Raw genomic sequence first — 19,854 nt, 5'->3', positions numbered from 1 at the left:
TTGGAAAATACGGCAAAGCGTAGGTGTAGAATTAATGCATTAAGCAGAAAAAATAGGACTATTTGACATATCCTATCCAAGGGCAGGCTACATGCGGGTATGTAAGAACAGGTATAACGATCATCGAAGAAGACCACCTGAGTATTCCCCTGTGTGCAAAGCTCCTTGCCTCCTTGGTGTTCCCTCTGTAATGAGTCCGGTTATCTGATCTCTCTGGAGGGGCTGGCCGAAAGTGCGGTCCTGAAAAAAGAAAAAATAGTATGCGGGCCTCGTGGCGGCTGACCCGCACTCTGGCCACATTGTCGTCTCGCCTCTACCTATGCCCATGGTATTTTAAGCGCGTAGTTGTGTACGCGTGGCACGAACGCCGCTTGAATGGGGCTGGGGTGGAGGCCGGATTGCTAATCGAGCTCCTGGCGTGCCTGATGGTCCTGTTGCGGGGTACTCCGGACTCGCTTGACGGTGTTCGGGGATGTCGTTGCCGAATTGGCTGTTTGTTGGAAGAGGCTGCTTTGTACTTCTGCTACGAGGGCCGCAGTATGCTCTTCTGTACGGAGTGAGCAGTCTGTATTTCAGTTGACTGTTATGACCCCGCGAGGTCCTGGCATCTTGAGCTTGAGGTATGCATAGTGTGGTACCGCATTGAAACGAGCGAACGCGGTTCGTCCGAGTAGTGCATGGTAGCCACTACGAAAAGGGACGATATCGAAGATTAACTCCTCGCTTCGGAAGTTATCCGGGGATCCGAAGACCACTTCCAGTGTTATTGAGCCCGTGCAGCGGGCCTCTACCCCTCAATTACACCTTTGAAGGTGGTTTTGGTGGGTTTGATCCACGACGGGTCGATGCCCATTTTGCGCACTGTGTCCTTATAAAGCAGGTTCAAGCTGCTGCCACCGTCCATAAGGACTCGCGTGAGGTGGAATCTGTCGATGATTGGGTCAAGGACCAATGCGGCTGAGCCGCCGTGACGGATGCTGGTGGGATGGTCCCTACGATCAAAGGTGATCGGGCAGGATGACCATGGGTTGAACTTTGGGGCGACGGGCTCCATCGCATAGACGTCCCTAAGTGCCCGCTTTCGCTCCCGTTTGGGGATGTGCGTGGCGTAGATCATGTTCATCATTTTTACCTGGGGAGGAAATTTCTTCTGTCCTCTAGTGTTCGGACACCGGGGCTACTCATCATCATCGTTGTGCAGCCCCTTGTCCTTGTTCTCGGCGTTTATCTTGCCGGCCTATTTGAACACCCAGCAATCTCTGTTAGTGTGATTGGCTGGTTTATTGGGAGTGCCATGAATCTGGCACGAGCGGTCGAGTATGCGGTCCAGACTGGACGATCCCGGATTGTTCCTTTTGAACGGCTTCTTCCGCTGACCGAATTTGGAGTTGCTGAATCCGGCATTGACTGCCGTATCCTCAGCATTGTCGCCATTGTTTCGACGCTTCTGTCTGTTGCGTCGTGGCTTTCCGTTACTGTCACGGATATCTGAAGTGCCAGGGTTTCCTGGCGTGGTGTTGCTGCGAGCCAGCCAACTGTCCTCACCCGCGCAAAAGCGGGTCATTAGTGTCGTGAGGGCTGCCATGGTCTTCGGTTTTTCTTGGTCGAGGTGTCGGGCAAGCCACTCGTCGCGGATATTATGCTTAAAGGCCGCCAGGGCCTTGGCATCCAGACGGTCGACAATTTGGTTCTTTTTAGTTAGAAACCGAGTCCAGAATTTCCTGGCCAACTCTCTAGGCTATTGGGTAATGTGACTTAAGTCATCAGCATCCGGTGGTCGCACATAGGTGCCATGGAAGTTATCGAGGAATGCGTCCTCAAGATTTTCCCAACTGCCAATCGAGTTTGCTGGCAGGCTATTCAGCCAGTGTCTAGCTGGCCCTTTAAGCTTAATTGGGAGATACTTATGGCATGCAGGTCATCACCGCGGGCCATGTGAATGTGGAGAAGGAAATCTTCGATCCACATCGCGGGGTCTGTTGTGCCATCGTATGACTCGATGTTGACGGGTTTAAACCCTTCTGGGAATTCATGTTCCATTACTTCATCAGTGAAGCAGAGGGGGTGTGCGGCGCCTCTGTGCCGGGCTATGTCACGGCGTAGTCCAATTGGGTCTGGTCCGTAATGTCCGGCGCGGCCGGGTTTATCAATATTGTATCAGGCATGACGATCGATGTCATGAGATGTGGCACGCCCTCGTGATCCGTAGATCGATCTTGGTTGTCCTGCATTGTTTTCCAACATGTTGGTAGGTCCTGCATATTGCCCCGGGCCGTAGTGAACCGGCGTGGGGGTGCGGGCTGGTGTCCGGCCTAATATGCTGTTTTATCCCAGCCACGAGGTGGCCGGTCAGCCTCATCTTGTGCTGGAAGTTCAGGCTCTTCAGCCTCTTCTTCTAGCGGTTTGTGTTTTGGGTATCCCCTGCTCGGGGGTTCGAGTCCATATTCCTCGACCGCCAGGACCTCGGTCCATCTGTCTGCGAGCAGATCTTGGTCAGCTTGGAGCTGCTGCTGCTTCTTTTTCAGGCTTCTTGCAGTGCTATAAGCCTGCGCTTGAAGCGCTCCTGCTCTATGGGATCCTCTGGTACGCCGAATTCGTCGTCACCGAGGCTCACCTCGTCTTCGGAGGGATGCATATAGTTGTCGTCCTCCAAGTATCCGTCCGTCGCCTGTTCGTCTGGGCTAGCCTGCCCGTGTTCCTGTTCAGGTTGCTCGAAGGTGGGTTGATCAGGATCGTATTCCTCTTCTGCACCATCTGGATTTTCTTCTCCAGTGCCGGTATTGTTGTGGCGAGGCTTGGAGCGACGCCGATGACGCCCATGTCTTGCTTTCTTCCCCGAGGGGTTATCTCCTGTTGCCTCATCGCCATTGGTTTCTTTGGGAGTATCCACCATATATATATCATATGAAGAGGTGGCAGTCCAGCGCCCTGTGGGTGGTGGTTCCTGTTCTTCTCCCGCACGTCGTCTATACCGTCGATGTCTTCAGAGTCAAAGTTAAGCACGTTAGTCAAGTCATCGACCGTGGCTATTAAGTGGGTGGTGGGTGGGTAACGAATTTCTTCATCGCCAGCTTCCCACTCGAGCCGGACATAGTTCGGCCAGGAGTCTCCCGACAAAGAGAGAGACTTTAATGAATTCAGCACGTCTCCGAAGGGTGAGTGCTGAACGATATCCGCGGCGGTGAACTCCATGACTGGAGCCCAGTTAGATTCGATGGGCACAGGCGCGCGCAGTCTGGAACACACTACCGGAGATGAGTCCGGGGATCCGGAGGCATAGATTTCCTGAGGAGAGGAGTCTGCGTTCGGCTCCAATGTCGATGAGTGTGCGGCCTTCGGGGCGGGGTCGATCCACCCGTCCTTGGAATGCACGACCTGCTCTGGAATGAAGTCCGGAGCTGTAGCAGGTGCGCTGTTTCGAATATTGTCCGACTACAAATCTAGGTCATGCACGTCGCGACTGTTCAGCGCTCCTGACACGGGCCCGAATCCGTCGAAGATCAAGTCCCTGCGGATGTCGGCAGTGTAGTTTAGGTTTCCAAACCTGACCTGGTGGCCAGGGGCGTAGCTATCGATCTGCTCTAGATGGCCAAGGGAGTTGGCCCGCAGTGCGAAGCCGCCGAACATGAAGATCTGTCTTGGGAGAAAACTCTCGGCCAGGACGGTGTTGCTGAAGATTGGAGAAGCCATCGAGCCTTATAGCAACGACACAGAGGAACTCTCAATGAAAGCACCAATGTCGGTGTCAAAACCGGCGGATCTCGGGTAGGGGGTCCCGAACTGTGCGTCTAAGGCTAATGGTAACAGGAGGCAGGGGACACGATGTTTACCTAGGTTCGGGCCCTCTCGATGGAGGTAATACCCTACTTCCTGCTTGATTGATCTTGATGATATGAGTATTACAATAGTTGATCTACCACGAGACCAGAGAGGCTAAACCCTAGAAGCTAGCCTATGGTATGATTGTTGTTGTTGTGTCCTACGGACTAAACCCTCTAGTTTATATAGACACGGAGGGGACTAGGGTTATACAGAGTCGGTTTACATAGGAGGAGATCTACAGCTGAATCGCCAAGCTTGCCTTCCACGCCAAGGAGAGTCCCATCCAGACACGGGACGAAGTCTTCTATCTTATGTCTTCATAGTCCAACAGCCCGGCCAAAGTATATAGTTCGGCTGTCCGGATACCCCCTTATCCAGGACTCCCTCACCCCCACTCTCCTGGACAGGGTGTGGGCCCCCTGAGGTGTTTCTTCCGCTCAATAATTCTTATTAAATCCAAAGATAGGTTTCGTGGAGTTTCAGTTCTTTTGGAGCAGTGCAGAATAGGTTTCAAATGTTTGCTCCTTTTCCAGCCAGAATTCCAGCTGCCGGCATTCCCCCCTCTTCATGATAAACCTTATAAAATAAGAGAGAATAGCCATAAGTATTGATATAAAATGTGTAATAACAGCCCATAATGCAATATATATTGATATATAAGCATGATGCAAAATGGACGTATCAACTCCCCCAAGCTTAGACCTCGCTTGTCCTCAAGCGGAAGCCGAAATCGAAAAATATGTCCACATGTTTAAAGATAGGGGTGGCGATAAAAATAAAATACGGACATGAGGGCATCATGATCATTCTTATAACAGCAACATATATAAATTTTGTCATATGAATTCTTATGCTCAAGTAACAATCAATTCACAATGTCAACTATGGTTCAGAAACTTCATTGAAAGCTAACAAACTATAATCTCAGTCATTGAAGCAATTGCAATTTATCGTAACATCACAAAGAGTCAAGAATAGAGCTCTATTGATAGGATTACCGTAACATCACAAAGAGTCAAGAATAGAAGACTATTGATAGGATTATCGTAACATCACAAAGAGTCAAGAATAGAGCTCTATTGCAATATAATCTCAGCCTTTAGAATTTTTTTGGAGTCGGTTTACTTACCGTACCACATACCTATTCCTTTTCGGAGTCTGGAACGTTCTGGAAAGTGTCCCTTATGTATTCCTCCGGGGTTACGGTTTCAATAATATTAGTTTCAACATTGATAGGATTACCTAAAATATAATGTTTAATTCTTTGACTGTTAACCACCCTTGGACTTGTGCCTTCGAAGTTGTTGATTTTTATGGCACCGGAACGATAGACCTCCTCGATAACGTAAGGACCTTCCCATTTAGAGAGAAGTTTCCCTGCAAAAAATCTTAAACGAGAGTTGAATAATAACACATAATCACCCACGTTAAACTCACGCTTTTGTATCCTTTTGTCATGCCAGCATTTAACTTTTTCTTTGAATAGCTTGGCATTCTCATAGGCTTGAGTTCTCCATTCATCAAGTGAGCTAATGTCAAACAACCTCTTCTCACCGACAAGTTTGAAGTCATAGTTGAGCTCTTTGATGGCCCAATACGCTTTATGTTGAAGTTCTAGAGGTAAATGACAAGCTTTTCCATAAACCATCTTATATGGAGACATACCCATAGGATTTTTATATGCAGTTCTCTAGGCCCATAATGCATCATCGAGTTTCTTGGACCAATTCTTCCTAGATCTGTTAACAGTCGTTTGCAAAATTAATTTGAGCTCTCTATTGCTCAATTCTACTTGACCACTAGACTGCGGGTGATAGGGAGATGCAATTCTATGATTAACATCATACTTAGCAAGCATTTTACAAAAAGGACCATGAATAAAATGTGAACCACCATTAGTCATAAGATATCTAGGGATATCCAAACCTCGGAAAAATAACTTCTTTAAGCATTTTAATAGAAGTGTCATGATCAGCACTACTAGTTGGAATAGCTTCTACCCACTTAGTAACGTAATTAACAGCAACTAAAATATGTGTATAACCATTAGAGGCAGGAAAATGTCCCATATAATCAAAGCCCCAAACATCAAACGGTTCAATAACAGGAGAATAATTTAGGCATTTCTTGACGTCTACTAATATTACCAATTCTTTGACATTCATCACAAGACAAAACAAAGTTACGGGCATCTTTGAAGAGAGTAGGCCAATAAAAACCGGATTGCAATACCTTGTGTGCAGTTCTGTCTCCAGCGTGGTGTCCTCCATATGATTCAGAGTGACACTTGCGTAGGATATGTTCCTGTTCATGCTCAGGTACACAACGTCTAATAACACCATCTACTCCTTCTTTATAAAGGTGTGGGTCATCCCAAAAGTAATGTCTTAAATCATAAAAGAACTTTTTCTTTTGCTGGTATGTGAAGCTAGGTGGTATAAATTTAGCGACAATGTAATTAGCATAATCAGCATACCAAGGAGCAGTACAAGAAGCATTAACGACCGCTAATTGTTCATCAGGGAAGCTATCATCAATAGGTAGTGGGTCATCAAGAACATTCTCTAACCTAGATAAGTTGTCTGCAACGGGGTTCTCAGCTCCCTTTCTATCAATAATATGCAAGTCAAATTCTTGGAGTAAGAGAACCCATATAATGAGTCTAGGCTTAGCATCTTTCTTTTCCATAAGATATTTAATAGCAGCATGATCAGTGTGAATAGTAACTTTGGAATCAACAATATAAGGTCTAAACTTATCACATGCAAACACAACTGCTAAGAATTCTTTTTCAATAGTAGCATAATTTCTCTGGGCGGTATCAAGAGTCTTAAAGGATACCGGATAACATTTAATTTCTTATCAACTCTTTGCCCTAGAACAGCACCTACAGCATAATCACTAGCATCACACATAATTTCAAAAGGTAAGTTCCAATCAGGTGGCTGAACAATAGGTGCAGTGATCAAAGCTTTCTTAAGTATTTCAAAGGCTTCTACACAATCATCATCAAAGATAAAAGGAATATCTTTTTGCAATAAATTAGTTAGAGGCCTAGAGATTTTAGAAAAGTCCTTAATGAACCTCCTATAAAAACCGGCATGACCAAGGAAACTTCTTATACCTTTTATGTCCTTGGGACATGGCATCTTTTCAATAGCATCAACTTTAGCTTTATCAACTTCAATACCTCTCTCGGAGATCTTGTGCCCCAAAACATTGCCTTCATTAACCATAAAGTGGCACTTTTCCCAATTCAAGACAAGACTAGTGTCTTCGCATCTCTTTAAAACTCGATCAAGGTTGCTCAAGCAATCATCAAAAGAGGATCCATAAACGGAGAAGTCATCCATGAATACCTCAAAAATCTTTTCACAAAAGTCAGAGAATATAGCCATCATACATTTTTGAAAAGTAGCAGGGGCATTACATAAACCGAAAGGCATACGTCTATAAGCAAAAGTACCGAAAGGGCAAGTAAAAGTGGTTTTTGATTGATCCTTCGCCCACACAGGTATTTGAGAGAAACTAGAATAACCATCTAGAAAGCAGAAATGTGTATGTTTGGATAGTCTTTCTAGCATTTGGTCAATAAAAGGTAAAGGGTAACGATCTTTCTTAGTGGCTTTATTTAGTTTACGGAAATCAATTACCATCCTATAGCCTGTAATAATTCTTTGCGGGATCAATTCATCTTTATCATTGGGAACAACAGTAATACCTCCCTTTTTAGGGACACAATGGACAGGGCTTACCCATTCACTATCAGCAACGGGATAAATTATACCTACCTCGAGGAGCTTTAGTATCTCCTTTCTTACCACTTCTTTCATCTTGGGATTCAGTCGTCGTTGAGGATCTCTAACTGGTTTGTCACCTTCCTCCAAACTAATTTTGTGCTGACATAACGTGGGATTAATGCCTTTAAGATCATCCAGAGTATATCCAAAGCAGCACGGTGCTTCTTCAGAGTTTTCAATAATCTTTCCTCTTCTTGCTCTGAAAGGTTAGCACTAATAATAACAGGATATATCTTCTTTTCATCAAGATAAGCATATTTAAGATTATTAGGTAATGGTTTAAGCTCAAACACGGGATTGCCCTTAGGTTGAGGAGGATCCCCTAGAATTTCAATGGGAAGGTTATGTTTCAGAATAGGTTCCTGTTTAAGGAATACTTCATCTATTTCCCTTCTTTCTTTCATAAACATATCATTTTCATGGTCTAACAAATATTGTTCTAACGGATCAGTAGGAGGCACCGCAATAGAAGCAAGACCAATTATTTCATCTTTACTAGGTAATTCTTTATCACGGGGTTGTCTATGAAATTTAGCAAAATTAAACTCATGAGTCATATCATCCAAGACAATCGTAACAACATCCTTTTCACAATAAATCCTAGCTTTAACAGTGTTCAAGAAGGGTCTACCAAATATAATGGGACAAAAGTCATCTTGAGGGGAAGTAAGAACAAGAAAATCAGCAGGGTATTTAACCTTCCCACACAAGACTTCAACATCTCTAACAATCCCAATTGGTGAAATAGTATCTCTATTAGCAAGCTTGATAGTAACATAAATATCTTCTAACTCAGCAGGTGCAATGTCATGCATAATTTCTTTACATAAATCATAGGGTATTGCACTAGCACTAGCACCCATATCACATAAGCCATGATAACAATGATCTTCTATTTAACAGAAATAACAGGCATGCCTACAACGGGTCTATGTGCCTTAGCATTTGGTTTTGCAATATTAGAAATTTCACCACAAAAGTAAATAACATGCCCATCTAAATTATCATCCAAGAGATCTTTAACCATAGCAATACTAGGTTCAACTTTGATTTGCTCAGGAGGTGTATAAGTCCTAGTATTACTCTTACGAACAACAGTTGAAGCTTTAGCATGATCCTTTATTCTAACAGGAAAAGGTGGTTTCTCAACATAAGTAGTAGGAACAACAGGATCACTATAAGTAATAGTCTTTTCTTCAACTATAATAGGTGCAACTACTTTTACTTCAATGGGCTGATTATATTGAACCCACTTCTCCTTAGGGAGATCAACGTGAGTAGCAAAAGATTCACAGAAAGAAGCTACTATCTCAGAGCCAAGTCCATATTTAGCGCTAAATCCACGAAAAACATCGGTATCCATAAAAGATTTAACACAATCAAACTTAGGTGTCATACCTGAATCCTTACCATCGTCGGGACCCCAATCTTCAGAGTTGCATTTAATTCTTTCCAACAAGTCACACCTGAATTCAATAGTATTTAGCATATAAAAACCAGCACAAGAAGTATCGAGCATGGTGCAATCATTGAGAGAAAGTCGAGCATAAAAATTTTGAATAATCATTTCTCTAGAGAGCTCATGATTGGAGCATGAATATAACATTGACTTAAGCCTCCCCCAAGCTTGAGCAATGATTTCTCCTTCGCGAGGCCAGAAATTATATATGTAATTACGATCACGATGAACAAGATGCATAGGATAGAACTTCTGGTGAAATTCCAACTTCAATTGTTTATAATTCCAAGATCTCGTATCATCACATAGCCTAAGCCATGTCAATGCATCTCCCATCAAAGATAAAGGGAAGACCTTCCTTTTGACAACATCATCGGTGATACCTGCATGCTTAAATAATCCACAAACTTCATCCACAAAGATAAGGTGTAAATTGGGATGCAATGTTCCATCTCCTGCAAAAAGATTAGCTAGCAGTTTCTCTATCATACCCGAAGGAATTTCAAAGTGAACATTTTCAGTAGGTTCAGTAGGTTGAGGAGCAACTCTTTGCTCTACTAGTCGGGGCGAAGATGCCCCAAACAAGCCCCTCAAAGGATTAGTTTCCATAGTAACAAGTAACAGAAAATTTCAGCACACTATATAAATGTTTCCTTACCAAGTTCCACTCACCAAAAGCGCTACACTCCCCGGCAACGGCGCCAGAAAAGAGTCTTGATGACCCACAAGTGTAGGGGATCTATTGTAGTCCTTTCGATAAGTAAGAGTGTAGAACTCAACGAGGAGCAGAAGGAAATGATAAGCGGTTTTCAGTAAGGTTTTCTTTGCAATCACTGAAATTGTAGGTGATAGATAGTTTTGTGATAAGATAAATTGTAAAGAGAAACAAATAATGAAAGTAAATAAGGTGCAGCAAGGTGGCCCAATCCTTTTTGTAGCAAAGGACAAGCCTGGACAATTTCTTATAATGAGAAAAGAGCTCCCGAGGACACATGGGAATTATCGTCAAGCTAGTTTCATCACGCTCATATGATTCGCATTCGTTACTTTGATGATATGTGGGTGGACCGGTGCTTGGGTATTGTCCTTACTTGGAAAATCATCCCACGTATGATTAACCTCTATTGCAAGCATCCGTAACTACAAAAAAAGTATAAGGTAAACCTAACCACAGCATTAAACATATGGATCCAAATCAGTCCCTTAGGAAGCAACGCATAAACTAGGGTTTAAGCTTCTTTCACTCTAGCAACCCATCATCTACTTATTACTTCCCAATGCCTTCCTCTAGACCCAAATAATGGTGAAGTGTCATGTAGTCGACGTTCACATAACATCACTAGAGGAAAGAGAACATACATCTTATCAAAATATCAAACGAATACCAAATTCACATGACTACTAATAGCAAGACTTCACCCATGTCCTCAAGAACAAACGTAACTACTCACAAAGCATATTCATGTTCATAATCAGAGGTGTAATAATATGCATTAAGGATTTGAACATATGATCTTCCACCAAGTAAACCAATAAGTATCAACTACAAGGAGTAATCAACACTACTAGCAACCCAGAGGTACCAATTTGTGGTTTTGGATACAAGATTGGATACAAGAGATGAACTAGGGTTTGAGAGGAGATGGTGCTGATGAAGATGTTGATGGAGATTGACCCCCTCCCGATGAGAGGATCATTGTTGATGACGATGGTGATGATTTCCCCCTCCCGGAGGGAAGTATCCCCGGCAGAACAGCTCTGCCGGAGCTCTAGATTGGTTCCACCAAGGTTCCGCCTTGTGGCGGCGGAGTTTTGTCTCATAAGCTTTCCCACGATTTTTTCCAGGACAAAACCCTTCATATAGCAGAAGAGGGACACCGGGGGGCCACCAGGGGGCCCAGGAGACAGGGGGCGCGCCTAGTAGGGGTGGGCGCGCCCCCCACCCTCCTGGACAGGGTGTGGGCCCCCTGAGGTCTTTCTTCCGCTCAATAATTCTTATTAAATCCAAAAATAGGTTTCGTGGAGTTTCAGGTCTTTTGGAGCAGTGCAGAATAGGTTTCCAATGTTTGCTCCTTTCCCAGCCAGAATTCCAGCTATCGGATTCCCCCCCTCTTCATGATAAACCTTATAAAATAAGAGAGAATAGCCATAAGTATTGATATAAAATATGTAATAACATCCCATAATGCAATAAATATTGATATAAAAGCATGATGCAAAATGGACGTATCAGTCGTGCTGCTCCGTGCCGGCCATCAGAACTTCCGTCGTGGACTCGATGCTCTCGCACTTTGATCTGTATGTGGAATCCTCATGGAGACATGCGAAAAGGTCAAGGGCAGTGTCGTGGATTTGTCACAGCAGATGCTCTTGTCAAAGGACTTAGGTGTGGAGCCATCGCAATGTAAGTTAGCTCAAAGGGGTTGGACGGGACAAAGGACACCAAAGGATTTACCCAGGTTCAGCCCCTCACAACGAGGTAAAAGCCGACGTCCTGCTTCTAGTTGTATTGCTTGAGTTTCGATTACAAGGGAGCGAATACACTTGACCTAGCTATCGATCAATTGTTTCCTGAGTTAACCCGCCGCTGGGTCTCGCCTTTGTATACACAGGTCGAGGTCCAGCAGCTTACAAGAGTCCGGGTCAGATTACACAACGTAACTGACCATGTCCCTAGTTTATCTTGCCTTGTTAGGTAAGCTACCATTAGGCGGCTCACACCTTCGGGTCTAGAGTCGCCTCCGGGCCGTGGGCCTTCAATAGTCTGCTTGTAAGTCGCCTTTGGTCTTCTTATCTTATCTTCTTAAGCCTTACCGGGCCTTCAATTATAAGTCGCCAAGAATATGATCTGACCCCTCCTGGGTGGGTCATACGATGGGGTTATATCCCCAACATTAGGCCCCAGATTGATTTGAGCCTGTTCATGTCAATCTCCATTCTTTAATTCTTAACCTGATAAACTCATATAACCCACCATGACGTCACGTTATCAATTCCAGAAAAAACCTTATGACGTCATAACGGATCTCTATATTAAATACCCATTCCAAGAATCGAGGTGCCTTTTATTGTTCAAATAATAATCATGCCTCCTCGATTTCTGCACCTGCCATTTACAGTTAACCTTTCCCCTTATAAATAGGCACAAGGGGGGTTATTTTTCACATTTACCTTGTTCCCCTCTCTTCTTCTTTCTCGCGTCATCCGTCGTTGCACGAGTTCTGATGCCGCCACCGACCTTCACAAGCTGCACCAACCTGGTCACTGCATCACCCTGAACAAACCAGAAAACCGCAGCGCCCTTCCGTTGTCTAGCAACATCGTCAGGTATTCGCCTCTCTTGACTTCAATCTGCATTAGGTTTTGCTTAGTTCATCGGCATTCCTAAGTGTTCATCTTGCCTGCTGGTAGTTCATTCTTTATAACGCTTAGTTGAACCCCAATATAATACCAAAGTCATGCGATAGTAGTTTTAGCATCTGTTTCTTCCACACAGATCTATCCTCTCCCTTCCAGCTTCATTTTCAATGTGTTAGTTGTTCCACCGCAGTTTTTAGGTTTAGGAATAGTTTTTCCTTTCTGAACTGTCATAGATCCATAAATATAGCTGCAATCTGGGAAATCTGTTTGTGCAACACTTAGCATATTTTTTAGCACTTCCATCTTCATACACTGCTGACTCGCCGCACCATACACGACGGCTTATATATGCTCTTGTGACCCGCCAGCCTTTGGCCGGCTTAAAACTTGCAAACATCTTCTGTACTAATTTAACATATTTACTTTCTTTTTATAGTTTGTTACTTCCGGCTCACCATGACTAAGACACCCACCACCTGCAATTGGATCCCTTCCAAAGTCACTGAAGATACCCTCAATGAATATGTGACCATGGGTGCTTTAGCCGCCAAAGAAGTCATTCATTGGTGGGCTCCAGGCCCTGAATGCCCTCCTGAACCTCAAGAGGGTGAGGTCGTAGTTTTTACAGATAATCTGGTTTGTGTCTTTTCCCCGCCCAACTCAAAGTTCTTTTGAGATGTGTTGCACTTTTACAACCTTCATCCTCGATATATTGGTCCCAATTCTGTCTCCAATATATGCAATTTCCAAGTGTTTCTGTGAAGCATACCTTGGCGAAGAGCCCTCTTTAGATCTGTTCGGAGATTATTATTATACCAACCGCCAAACTAAGATGTCCGACGGGCTTAGTCTTGAATTCGGAGGTGTTTCGGTTCAAAGGCGGAGAGATGTGACCTTCCCAGCCGCCACCCTACCGAGTCATCCTAAGGATTGGAATTTCACCTGGTTTTATTGCAAAGATACCTCTCCAGAAGGAGAAAACCTCCTGCCGGGTTATCGTCCACATCATCTTCCTACCAGCGGCCCTCTGCCAGGCCAGATGACTGTTGTGGAACGTGGTCTTCATTCTTCCACTTTTTCAAAGATCCGATCCTTTATTACAAACGGCTTTGTTCGCTGCTGGGTCTCATGGAGAGTTCTACCTTTAAGCCGCCGCTCCGATTTAATGTGTGAATATACTGGAAGTCCCAATGATCCACTGCGCTACAATTCCACTGAGTTCACTGAGTAGAAAATCAACAAAACTGTCAAATCACTCCTTGGCAAGTCCTTGCCAAACTGCAGCAAAACGGGCCTAGGTACTTATTATAATCTCAACCCACCGCCAGCTGTAACTACCCTTTTCTATATATCATTTGTTTTTGTCAACCTCTTTGGTTTTGATCCTATTTTTCATGTATATCCAGGCCGACTCCTCCTTCTGGAAAAAGAAGATACAATCCACTGCCGCTCCAGCAAAAAGGGTCAAAACAACTGGTCGCGGTCCGGATCATCCTAAGAAGCCCGTGGCACAAGAGCAGCTCGAACTGGACGACTCAGAGGTAGAACTTGATTCACTTGGTATCATTTTTATGCAACTTACTTATGTTGATTCACCTTAGGAGGAAACGGATACAAGCCGAGCAGACGCCGTTGAGGTAATCCCTGTCTCCTCCGACTCAGAAATCTTACCAAGAGAGAAAACACGACGGGTCATCAGGAAAGTACATTTTCCCATCCTCTTGATCATTTTGACCCCAACTTTCTTTTGAAGAAACAACAGCACGAGTCCGGATGGCACACTCGGCACAGCGGGCAAGAAGAGTGATGACTGGCTTACCCCCATAAACATCGGCATGAGGTGCCTCAAAGTCCTACTTCCTCTCTTTCACGAGACGGCCTCATCCGACAGCCTCTTAGTTCTTCTGACTCGGCATATCAGGATACTTCTCACTCTTCTGGTGACTCAAACGGGACATAGCTCCCCACATTTGTGGTTAACCCGGCGTAAGTTCTATTACTTGTTGAATAAATTAACTTGCCCTTTCATACTTATCAAACTGAATAATTTTCCTTATAGGGCCAAGGCAAAGACGGCAAGAAGCAAAAACCTGGCCCTTCCAAGACTGTTGAAGCTTCTGAACAAGATAAACAGGCGCCAAAGGTTGGTGAAGCTCAAACCAGGAAATTGAAGATCCTGAGAGTCGGCAAGACGACCCGCCTCCGCAAGCTGATTTTGTTAATCCTGACTCAGCTATGGATATTAATGACGATCCAGCAACCATAAATACCCGTCGAGTCCTAACCCGCCTTCTCCTGTCAAACATTCAGACAAGACTCCTGTTGATGGCCATATTGAAGAGGTGATTGTCACTGGACTAGCTTACCAACCGCCTGGCATCTCCACAGTACTGGACAAACATTCCCCCAAGGATGAAGCACACTTGTCAGATAAAAATAAGCCCGAGCTTGATCTTGAGAACTACTCAAAATTGAATGCTGGTGAATTGTACTCCGATTATCTGTGTCGTCTTCATACAAGCCTCGACCTAGAAGCCAGCTTGTCAATATGATGCAACAAAAATATGAGGTATGAAGTCACCTCCTCTGTTAACATTATATATATTCATATATTTATCCAACCCCAAGTCTTAATTATAGGAAAATACCATTGAGTATGCTTAAGACTTAGCAGCATGCAAGTTTAAATTTTTGGGTCATAACCCCTTAGCACCGGCTTACATAAGCCGTATCAACCATGTTGACATCAATATTCCTTTGCAAAAGAATCCATTAGAAACCTTCAAGGGCCGTCTCATCATCCCATGATGAGTCAGGTCTTCATTTATATTTAAGACTTCAATTTATAGCCCTCCAGGGCCGGCTTATCTTGGAAAGATGAACCGGGTCTTCTTGTATTAAATTTAATTAAGAGCCGCAATTCATAGCCCTACAGGGCTGGCTTATCTTGGAAAGATGAACTGGGTCTTCTTGTATTAAATTTAACTGAGAGCCACAATTCATAGCCCTCCAGGGCCGGCTTATCTGAGAAAGATGAGCCGGGTCTTCAATAATAAGAGGCTGTAAAGAGAACCATTCATAGCCCTCAAGGGTCGAATCATCTTACTAAGAGGAGCTGGGTCTTTATGCACTAAATTTGAAAAAGAACTTCCTTATACATTAGCCCCCAAGTGCCAAGTATATTGCTCGCAATGTGCTTGGGAATTTTAAAATACTCCGTATACACATGATGAAAAATACTTACGGTCTTCAATGCTCATTTGCAGGACACCTTAAGCTTTAACGACTCACAATTGGATGAGCTCAGAAAAATGCTGAAACATCAGGAATCTGAGACAGAAATGGTTGAGGCCAAGTTTAAATTTAGATTGGACGAGAAGGAAAATCTCAAGGCCAACCTTAACACACAAAGAGCCGCGTGGGAAAAGGAAAAGTTGTATTACTACAAAGGGCAGAAGCCACTGAATCTACCTTGAAGAACACCGCCGCAGAACTATTTGGCTTGAAGCGGCGAATTTCACAGATGACAGCTGCTATCTTCGGTAAGTAGCACTGGAAAACTTGTTTTTATTATAGCCCTTAACACACCTTTTATTTTGACCTGCCTAGCAAGTCATCTGTCTATTTGTGCAACAGGCCCTAGAAGTTCCAATCTGGGCGAAGATATGCTCATAAAGCTGAAAGCCGTATATGTGAAAGCACAAGTGCCCCCTGGGTGATTTTGGTAATTAATGTCAATATATCTCTTGTTGGACTAACATTTTCATCTAGTATATTTCAGATGAGTTAAACAAAGGAGTGGCTTGGACAAGAGGACATGGAACCCCTTCAAGATTCTAAGGACAAATATTGATGGTAGGTCAGGACTCTTCATTTCTATTTTAGTGATCCAAGATCACATTGAGTCCATAGGAAAATCCAATACTATTAAAAGGGGATGAGGTGGTTCTAAATGGTCCACTTGCTCAAAGTGCTTAGTGATATGCTCCAAAGCCCTCAACCACCTTCTCGTTTTCAAATATGTCCTAAACCTAAAGTCAAACTTGGCCCCACCGATTTGATTCATCCGGCGCCACCGAGTTCATTGACATAGCCACTTCCAGAAACCCTAATCAGTTCGGTCTCACTGATAGGATATCGGTCCCACTGAGATAGCCTTGCAAACCCTCTGTTACCTATTAAAATTATATAGGTCTCACAAAGATGTGCAGTTGGTCCCACTGAGTTTGCTTGACCAAGTCTTTGATAGCTTATTCCTGAAATCGGTCTCACTGAGTTCATGCGATCGGGCTCACCGAGATGAGGTTTTGCCCTAACCCTAGCACATCGGTCCCACCGAGTTGATCATATCGGTCCACCAAAAACCCTAATGTTCACATTTTCAACCAGATCGGTCCGACTAAGTTTCATTATTCGGTCTCACCGAATTTGGTAAAAATTGTGTAATAGCTAGATTTTGTGTGGAGGCTATATATACCCCTCCACCCCCTTCTCCATTTGTGAGAGATCCATCAGAACGTGCCTACACTTCCACTACTCATTTTCTAAGATAGAACCACCTAGTCATGTGTTGAGACCAAGACTTTCCAATCCTACCACAAGAATCTAGATCTCTAGCCTTCCCCAAATTTCTTTCCACTCAAATCATCTTTCCACCATATCCAAATCTGTGAGCGAGAGTTGAGTGTTGAGGATACTATCATTTGAAGCACAAGAGCAAGGATTTCATCATCAACACACCGTCTATTACCTTTTAGAGAGTGGTGTCTCCTAGATTGGTTAGCTGTCACTTGGGAGCCTCCATTAAGATTGTGGAGTTGCACAAAGGAGTTTGTAAGGGCAAGGAGATCGCCTACTTTGTGAAGATCTACCCAACTGAGGCAAGTCTTTCGTGGGTGATGTCCATGGTGGGATAGACATGGTTGCTTCTTCATGGACCCTTCATGGGTGGAGCCTCCTATGGACTCGCGCATCTGTTACCCTTCGTGGGTTGAAGTCTCCATCAACGTGGATGTACGATAGCACCACCTATCGGAACCACGCCAAAATTCTTAGTGTCTCCAATTGCGTTTGCACACTCCAATCCCATCCCTTTACTTTCTTGCAAATTGCATGCTTTTACATTCCGCTGCTCATATACTCTTGCCATGCTTGCTTGAAATGTATTGTGAATGTTTAAAATTGTGCTAATCTCCAACCTCAACTTGAAGAACTCAAAAACTGCTACCTTTACTTGTTGAGGGTCTAATCACCCCACCCCCCTCTAGACACCTCTTCTCGATCCTTTCAATTGGATCAAAGCATTGTTCTCCATTGCTTTGGTTTAATCGCCATTGGAGGAAGATGGATGAGTATACGATTGGGAGTATTAGACGTAGAGTGCCTATACTTGATGGACAGTTCTATAATGCTTGGAAAAATGAGATGCTTGGGATTTTCAATGAATATCAATTGAACAAGTGCATTACTAGACCTTGTGCGTCCCTTGTTGATCCAATGCATCCTACCCCTGATGAGTCTATTGACATGATTCACAATCTTAGAACTATCAATCTTATCACTAGAGGATTGCCTATAAATTTGATTGCATGCTTGCCAACTCTAGAATGTGCTTACACCATATGGAGATATGTTGAGGAACGCTTTCCAAACTATTCCTTCAAAAAATTAGATGAGATTCTTCACAAGTCCATTGCTTTAAATAAGATGAATCCTAATGATCCTAAGTTTGGTGATTGTCTATTTGAGCTTCGTGACCTTATGCGTGCCAAAGGATATGTTGGAATCATTAGTAACATCATCTCTGAAGTCATTAGAATTCATAAAGATGCACATTGTCATGATCATAAATCTAATGAATCGCTCTCCCTAGGTAATGATCAATCACAAGACGATGTTGAACATGGATACTATGATGAGGATGATGATAGTGACTTTGATCTCGATGAGCCTATGAGGCACTTTGGTCTTATGACTAACCTTCGTGGCTACATGGCTGGAGGAAAGGAATGGGTTCTTGATAGTGGATTTACCGATCACATGACCGGAGACAAGGATATGTTTTGTGAGCTTGCTGAAAACGACGGCCCTCGAAAGTATGTCACTTTTGGTGATAACTCAAAGGGTAAGGTGCTTGGCCTTGGTAAGGTGGCCATCTCACATGACAGCTCCATGCAAAATGTTATGCTCATTGAATCTCTTGGCTATAATTTACTTTCTTTATCTAGACTAGCCGACTTCGGCTTCAATGTTCTATTTACTGAAGTAGATTGCTAAGTGTTTCGAAGAGATAATCCTAATATGGTCTTTACCGGTATACGTAGAGGTGATCTATACATTGTTGATTTCCCTAAGAAGGCTCAACCTAGAACTTTATTAATTGCTAAATCTTCTAAATGCTGGTTGTGGCATACACGGTTAGGTCATGTGGGCATGCGAAATCTTGATAAGCTTATTAAAGGTGATCATATCCTTGGTGTTAAAGATGTTATATTTGACAAGGACAGACTTTGCAGTGCTTGCCAAGCAGAAAAACAAGTTGGAGGAAGTCATCCCATGAAGAACATCATGACCACGAGAAGACCACTTGATCCACTTCACATGGATCTTTTTGGTCCCAATGCATGATGTCTACTATGCAGCCTTCTTCTTGTAGACGTTGTTGGGCCTCCAAGTGCAGAGGTTTGTAGGACAGTAGCAAATTTCCCTCAAGTGGATGACCTAAGGTTTATCAATCCGTGGGAGGCGTAGGATGAATATGGTCTCTCTCAAACAACCCTGCAACCAAATAACAAAGAGTCTCTTGTGTCCCCAACACACCCAATACAATGGTAAATTGCATAGGTGCACTAGTTCGGCGAAGAGATGGTGATACAACTGCAATATGGATAGCAGATATAGATTTTTGTAATATGAAATTATAAAAACAACAAGGTAACTAATGATAAAAGTGACGTAAACGGTATTGCAATGCTAGGAAACAAGGTCTAAGGTTCATACTTTCACTAGTGCAAGTTCTTTCAACAATAATAGCATAATTGGATCGTATAACTATCCCTCAACATGCAACAAAAAGTCACTCCAAAGTAACTAATAGCGGAGAACAAACGAAGAGATTATTGTAGGGTACAAAACCACCTCAAAGTTATCCTTTCTGATCGATCTATTCAAGAGTCCGTAGTAAAATAACACGAAGCTACTCTTTCCGTTCGATCTATCATAGAGTCCGTACTAGAATAACACCTTAAGAGACAAATCAACCAAAACCCTAATGTCACTTAGATACTCCAATGTCACCTCAAGTATCTGTGAGATTATATGATATGCATCACACAATCTCAGATTCATCTATTCAACCAACACAAAGTACTTCAAAAATTGCCCCAAAGTTTCTACCGAGGAGTCAAGACGAAA

This window comes from Triticum aestivum, chromosome 5B, assembly GCF_018294505.1.
Source record: "Triticum aestivum cultivar Chinese Spring chromosome 5B, IWGSC CS RefSeq v2.1, whole genome shotgun sequence".
In the NCBI taxonomy this organism is placed as follows: Eukaryota; Viridiplantae; Streptophyta; class Magnoliopsida; order Poales; family Poaceae; genus Triticum; species Triticum aestivum.
The sequence above is the reverse complement of the archived record's forward strand: the minus strand, read 5'-3'. Positions refer to the sequence as shown.